Source organism: Oryctolagus cuniculus, chromosome X, assembly GCF_051225735.1.
Source record: "Oryctolagus cuniculus isolate XC-2025 breed Fujian yellow rabbit chromosome X, ASM5122573v1, whole genome shotgun sequence".
Classification (NCBI taxonomy): domain Eukaryota; kingdom Metazoa; phylum Chordata; class Mammalia; order Lagomorpha; family Leporidae; genus Oryctolagus; species Oryctolagus cuniculus.
The window spans coordinates 970,279-977,716 of NC_142888.1; the positions used below are offsets into that span (position 1 = coordinate 970,279).

General features: G+C 46.2%; 1 non-coding gene across 1 annotated transcript; it reads left to right on the forward strand.

Moving 5' to 3' along the window:
* Positions 1 to 907: 907 nt before the first annotated feature.
* LOC127485016 (U6 spliceosomal RNA) lies at positions 908 to 1,010 on the forward strand. Its single transcript, XR_007912223.2, has one exon. It is a non-coding gene; the product is annotated as a U6 spliceosomal RNA (small nuclear RNA).
* The last annotated feature ends 6,428 nt before the right edge of the window (positions 1,011 to 7,438 follow it).

The following is a 7,438-nucleotide window of genomic DNA, read 5'->3' on the forward strand; positions in this document are numbered from 1 at the left end:
GACACTCTGGATATTTGACACAGTAAGAGATCTGAATGGAAAATACAATTTAAACCATTACTCCTTTACTTCAGGATGCCTCCAATTTGTCAGGATAGTACAAATTTAATTTTGTTCTTGGGAAAAAAACCTGGCTATTTGTAAAATTCATGTCTGGTAATATCACCTATCATAAAACATGTAGACCTAGTGTGGATCACAAAGACACATCCCTAAACTAGGGTCTCCAAGGTTCTACTGAGGAGTAGGCATTCCTGAAACATGGGGTATGGAAGAGGATTTACTTGGGGTTGGTGTGACTGGACAACAACACATACTAGAGAGAGGTCAACAGACAACAAGGAAATTGGGGGTTTAAGAAGAAGTGATATGCATGAATGTGTATATTAGCATTATTTGTAACAGTAAAAAAGTGGAAACAATGCAAATGTCCATCAACTGATGGATATATAGAATGTAGTATGCCAATACATAGAATATTATTCACCAATAAAAAAGAGTGAAGCTTCGTACATACTCTAACATGGTTGAAACCTGAAAACATGCTGAATGGAGGAAACCAGTCACAAAAGACCATATATTGCATAATTCCTTTTATAGGAAATGTCAAGAACAAACAAATCTATGTAGAAACAAAGTAGACAAGTAATTTCCCAGGGCTTATGAAGGGTTGGGTGTTGGGAGGATATGAAAGGCACTTATTAAAGTATATGAGATTCCTTTGGCAGTGATGAAATGTTCTAAAATTGTTTGTGATGATTATTATATAACTCTGACTATACTAAAAACTATTGAAGTTTATACTTACATGGTGAATTGTGATTATGTGAATTATATTTCAATAGCTATTACAAGTAAGTTTTATGGTATTATTTCATAAACAAATATTTAAATTAGCATTTACTGAGTACCTAACAAAAAGCACGTATACTAAAATTAGAACAATACAGAGATTAGCATGGCCTCTGCACGAGGATGACATGCAAATTCATGAATCATTCCATATTTAAAAAAAATACTTATAAAAAAGCAAATAATATCCATTTGATGGATTATTAAGTGAGGAAAAACGAGTTGCAGAGTAACATGTATCTCTGGAAGTTATTTTATAAAAATAAGCATGAGGGAAAGTCCTATATATGTGTATTTACATTTGTGTATGCACATCAAATTTATGAGAGGATAAACAAATTATTTTCAAAAAAGAACAGAGATTTAGCTTTTAAAAATACATGTTGGGCCAGCGCCGCGGCTCAACAGGCTAATCCTCCGCCTAGCGGCGCCGGCACACCGGGTTCTAGTCCCGGTCAGGGCACCGGATTCTGTCCCGGTTGCCCCTCTTCCAGGCCAGCTCTCTGCTGTGGCCAGGAGTGCAGTGGAGGATGGCCCAAGTGCTTGGGCCCTGCACCCCATGGGAGACCAGGAGAAGCACCTGGCTCCTGCCTTCGGATCAGCGCAGTGCGCCGGCCACAGTACGCGGGCCGTGGCGGCCATTGGAGGGTGAACCAATGGCAAAAGGAAGACCTTTCTCTCTGTCTCTCTCTCACTGTACACTCTGCCTGTCAAAAAAAAAAAAATACATGTTAGGGGGCTGGCGCTGTGGCACAGCTAGTGAAGCCCCCACCAGTAGTGCTGGAATCCCATGTGGGCACCAATTTGAGCCCGGGCTGCTCCACTTCCGATCCAGCTCTCTACTGAGGCCTAGGAAAGCAATGGAAAAATGCCCAAGTCCTTGGGCACCTGCACCTATGTGGGAGACCTGGAGGAAGCTCCTGGTTCCTGGCTTCACACATGTGCAGCTCTGGCCATTGTGGCCACCTGGGTAGTCAGCCAGCAGGTGGAAGTCTGTGTGTGTGTGTGTCTCTCTCTCTGCCTCTCTATAACTGCCTTTCAAATAAACAAATAAATTTTAAAAATTACATGTTAGATTCTTAAGAAATTGGCAAGTTATTCATTTATATTTTTAAAAAGCAATACATAAATGTGTAAAAACAAACAAAATATGCCATTCCAGCCTTAAACCTCCTTAAAGGAGTGATAAACTCCTGCTTTCTCTTGCCCATCCTTCATTGAGTACCCACTCCGGCCCTTAGCACAAGACAAAACAGTTCATCTAAGTCCAACCCAACCCTGTATCCATGGATAGATGATTCAACCATGCTTAAAATGGGGAGAGAGGGAGAAAAGAAAATCTTTATCTATCTATGTATCTAGCCAGCTCAGAAGGCTGCCCATCCCACAACCAAGTGTAGGATGGATGGATGGATGGATGGGCAGACAGTTTTTTGAGACCACCTGCTTTATGCTTGGAATTTAACATCCATCCTCTAATCCATATCTTCATGAAAAACCTAGGAGGTAGGTTCTTCTCTTCAGTCAACATACAGAGATTCTCAGATTCAAGGAAGTTGAGCAACTCACCCAATATCGCATAGCTATAAAATTTGAAAAGTGTGTCTAAGATCTAAATAAGCTTTGTGTATTAAAGAGCATTTTGTGTTCTGAGTAAAGGAACAAAACTAATCCTTGAAAATGGAAACTGGATCAAGATACTCGTATATGGGGTAATGGTGTCCCTTAGCAATGAGGTGGAGTCCTAATCAGAACAAAAGAGGAGGAATCTGGGAGATTCATTTCTTCAGCATGGAGGAATATAGAATGGGAATGTCAAAAGAGAAAGAGAAATGATCAAGTCTGGGACACAGCCTAGAGTTCATGAAGAATTTTAGAAGCTAATGTTAAAGAGGCTGACACATTAGAGGCTTTTAAAAGAACTCAGATTTTTCTCTGAGGATACTGAGATCCAAGCCAAGTTTGCAGTGAAAGCAACTTTTGTGAAAGGAATGGGCGAAAGCCCCATAGTCATGGCTGGAGCATCAGCAAAGTGTTATTTAATCGCACCTCTCAGCAGATGGGCATGAATGTAAATACCCAGTGTGTAGTGAAGTTCCAGTTAGTCCACACTGGGCTTCATATTGTGGCTGCACCTCCTGGGGTACTGGTCTTCTACACAGCTCTACACTGGAGCTACCTAGTACCAGCTTGCATAGTTCTGATTGTGCACCTCTCTTCCCGACTCCACCTTCAATAATGTCACACTGGTAGTGTGGAATCATGCATGGTGGGAGCATACCGGATTTTTCTTTCCTAAAGAGTGTCTCTAGAGATGAACATTAATGGAAAGTGGTGAGGGAATCTTTGAGGAAATTTTGAACACCTGGGAGTAGCAATGGGCCGATGAAGACGCAGAGAGGATAGTTTGATATCCATGCACCAACCTTGCCAGAGGAAGGGGATCTGGGCCAAGTAAAGGGGCCCCACACAGCAGTAGCATAGGGAATAAACAACACTATTTGTATATTCAAATTGTGACCTGGGGCAGGAAGGAAGTGATTTTGTCAAGTGTGTGTTTGTTTCTTTTGTAAAAGATGGCATTAAAGTGCAGTCTTGAGGGTTTTTCTCCCATCTTTGGGAATACTTCTGACAGAGAGCACCCATGACAATGGCAGTGCCTGCTAGCAGTTCCCAAAAGTTGCGACCAAAGACTGAGGTGGGCTCATTCACGAGACTCTGTTCTTGCTTCTTGTGGCCTCTGAGAAATGACCTCAGTTGATTTTGAGGGAAAAGCTGCAGAACTAGTACCAGCTGGTAGGGACTATGAACCAGCTGTGTGTGGGTATTAGTAATAGCGTTACCTCATTTCTACCCTTGCCTATGAGACCTGGGAGCTTTGGGTTCTAGGTATATTGCATGCTCCTTCACATTTCATACAGATCATGCAGTCATGGGGTACACAGATCTGATTCGCACTTGACTGTGGGAATGCAGCCTTCTGAGATGGCCCCAGATGATGAGATGATGACCATCTTCTAGTGTTCACATTCCTGTGTAATTTCCTCCTGTTAACTGTGGACACGACCTAGTAATTTGCTACAAATAAAACAGATATGGCAAGTGATAGGACGTCACATCAATAATCACTCTTTTTATGTTGTTAGTTTGCACAGGTTGATAAAGCAAGCTGCCATATTGGAAATTCCCACATTGCAGGGCACTGAGATCAGCCTCAGACCAAAAGCCAGTAGGAAACTGACCCCTCAGGTCAACAGATCTTAAAGAACTTAATCCTGACAATAACCATGTGAGTGATCTTAAAAGCAGATCCTTCTCAATTTGAGCTTCATGTAAGGCCATCCTTGGTTGACACCTCAATTACAGTGTAGTAAGAATCCCAGGCCAGAGGAGCCACACACCTAAACTATGCCTAAGTTCATGAGGCATATAAACTGCACATTGTTTTAAGTTGTAGAGTTTTTGGATAATGTATTATGCGGCAATAGATAACTAACTCAGGCTGGAATGTCTGTGAGTTCAGTTTCAGATGGGTACTAACACTAAATCATAAATACTCCTAAAAAAAATGTACAGTTAAAATATGGCAGGCTATTAAGAAAAATAATACCCATAGATGCAAAAAGATAGCATGATAAGCAGATGGACTTTAGAAAAGTCAGGTAAACCTAATCTCAAATTCTGGTTGTCAAGCACAAGGTAAGGCCAAGGCCTGCCACATCATTTGGCCAGTAAAGAAACATGAATTCTTTTTACATTCAGACACTTCATTACATAGACGCTGAGAAGGATAAGAGGCAAAGATGCCAGCTTCCCATGGCTCTTGTGCCGAGAAACATTGAAACAAAAGGGGCTACATGACTGCAACACGAACCATTGGACGTTTTCATGTCTACAGACAAGATCATTCAGCATTGCCACCAGTTATTTACAGGTTAGAGTTGGAAGTTAACTTCTATAAGATCAGAAGCAGGTGAAGGGGGAGGTAAATTGTTTTCCACTGACATACAAATTTTTCCTTACACCATCCTCATTGAATACTAACCATAATGATACAAGGGTGGTGACATCAGCAGTAGCATTTTGTAAAGAAGAAAAAGGAAGTACCCAGAAGTTAAACTTAGCCTAAGATCACACAACACAAGGTGAGCGGTAGGGCCAGCCTTTGGACAAGGCCCATGCTGTGGAGCACCATTTTCTCTTGCCTCTCTGTGGCAAGCTCATTAGGTGGGTTGAACAAAGGTTCTGAGGAAGGAACTATTGAAAAGTGGGAGGCCTGGCGCCGTGGCTCACTTGGCTAATCCTCCACCTGTGGTGCTGGCATCCCATGTGGGCACTGGGTTCTAGTCCCGGATCCTGTCCCGGTTGCCCCTCTTCCAGGCCAGCTCTCTGCTGTGGCCTGGGAAGGCAGTGGAGGATGGCCCAAGTGCTTGGGCCCTGCACCCCATGGGAGACCAGGAGAAGCACCTGGCTCCTGGCTTCGGATAGGCACAGTACCAGCCATAGTGGCCACTTGGGGAGTGAACCAACGGAGGGAAGACTTTTCTCTCTCTCTCTCTCTCTCTCTCTCTCTCTGTCGCTCCCCCTCTTCGTGGAGGAACGACACTAAGCCCTGCCTAGGCTTCATATCCGAGTCACGGCACCATTATGTCACTCCCCCTCTTCGTGGAGGAACGACACAGGACCCTGCGCTGTTCTTTCGTCTGCTCGGCCCTCCCCGGGTTTGCTGCTGGTTCTTCCCGGGTTGGCTACTATCCCTTCCACCTCCGTGGAAGGGCGGTTCCCCCTGGCCGCTTTCCCCACTTCCGCAGGGGAGCAGCACACCGCCGGCCGGCTTTCTCGGGGGCTGCACAGGTGTTCCTTCAGATAGATGTTCCCCTTAGATGTTCCTGGTGCATGCCGTCTCTCTCCTCCTTTATAGTCCTCCTCTGCCAATCCCAACTCGGCTGCCCACACGCCGAGTATGCTGCTCTCCTCCAATCAGGAGCAGGTCCTGCAGCTTGTCAAGTTGGTGAGAGGCAGCTGGGTAGAAGCTGTTGCCTCCTCTCCCAGCGCCATATTGTGGGAGAGCAGATGCATAGAATAAGTCTTAATTCCAGTAACTCAGTCTAGTCCGGGTTGCTCCCCACAGATCCCCCTTTCTTTTTATTTTTTGGCGTTGATACGCGCCTGTCTTCGGTGCCCCACGGCACTCACTCTGCTCTGCTTGCTAGAGTTGCCACAGGTTCTTACAAGTCCTATCAATCAGGCAAACCGAATCCGGGTCCTCTCTTCGCCATGTTGTGAGGAGGTTTTTAGGCGCTGATGCGTGCCTGTGTTCGGTGACCTGCGGCTCACACTCTGGTCGAGCCGCTTGCTGGTGCTTACCGCCTTAATCAGGCAGACCGAATCCAAGCCTCCTAATTGTTGTATTGTGGGGAGGCCTTACTGATGTTAATTCGTGCCTGTCTTCGGTGACCTGCGGCGCATAAGCTGCTAGCCGCCGCAGGTGCTCATCGCCTCACTTAATCAGGCAGACCGAATCCAAGCTTTCTCATTGCCATGTTGAGGGGAGGCCTTTCTATTTCTCTATTTCTCTATCTCCGGGCATTCCTATTTCTCCCATTTTACTTCTATCTTCCAGCATTCCTATTTCTCTCATTTTACTTCTAAACTTCTGTTTCTCTTATCCCTGCAGCTTCCCGGCGCCTCGCCCTGCCGGCAGGCTCTGCCCCGAGGCTACTTCTCGGCGCCTCGCCGGCTCTGAGCCGCTTCAGCCCGCGCCTCTCTCATCTGCGCGGCTTCGCGGCTCTGCGCGGCTCGGCTTTGCGCGCACACTCCGCGGTCTCCGCGCTAGCCCTGCGTTCCCTATGTACTTGAGCCCCGCACGCTCTATCTGCGCGCGGCAGCCTCCGCGAGTCACACAGCGTAGCTTACGTGTCCGCCACTAGCATTCAATCTAAGTTCCCCGGGCTAGCCTGGCGAATTCAACCCAGCTTACATCTCCGCCCCATGGTTTGGCTTCCCGTCCTTTGCTCCCCGGGCTAATCAGACGGATCCCAATCCGGCTTACGTTTCCGCTTCTGGTTTCAACTTTTCGCCCCCTATTCCCGGGCTAACTTGAGAATCCCAAAGTGGCTTTCGTTTCCGCCTTGGCCTGCCCCCCGCGGCTTTAATTTCCCTAACATTTTTCTCTACCAGGTATGTTTCCCCAAGCCTTCTTCCAACGATACTCCTCCCTCATTTCTCCTGGCCTCTCCCCACAGTCCGCATCCGAGTTCGTTCTAGCTTTCACTTTTGCTTTCGACCTTAGAGATTTCTCCCAGCTTCCCCCCGTAGTCCGTATCCGAGTCTATGCCTAGGCTTTCAACAGCTTCTTCTGGCACCTTTTTCGGCCGGCTTTTCCCTAGGCTATTTGCTAGTCTCTTTCTCCGATATTTTCCCATTTCTTCCCTCCTAAGTTTCCTATCCGTCCTAGGTTTCCTATCCGAGTCACGGCACCATTATGTCGCTCCCCCTCTTCGTGGAGGAACGACACTAAGCCCTGCCTAGGCTTCATATCCGAGTCACGGCACCATTATGTCACTCCCCCTCTTCGTGGAGGAAC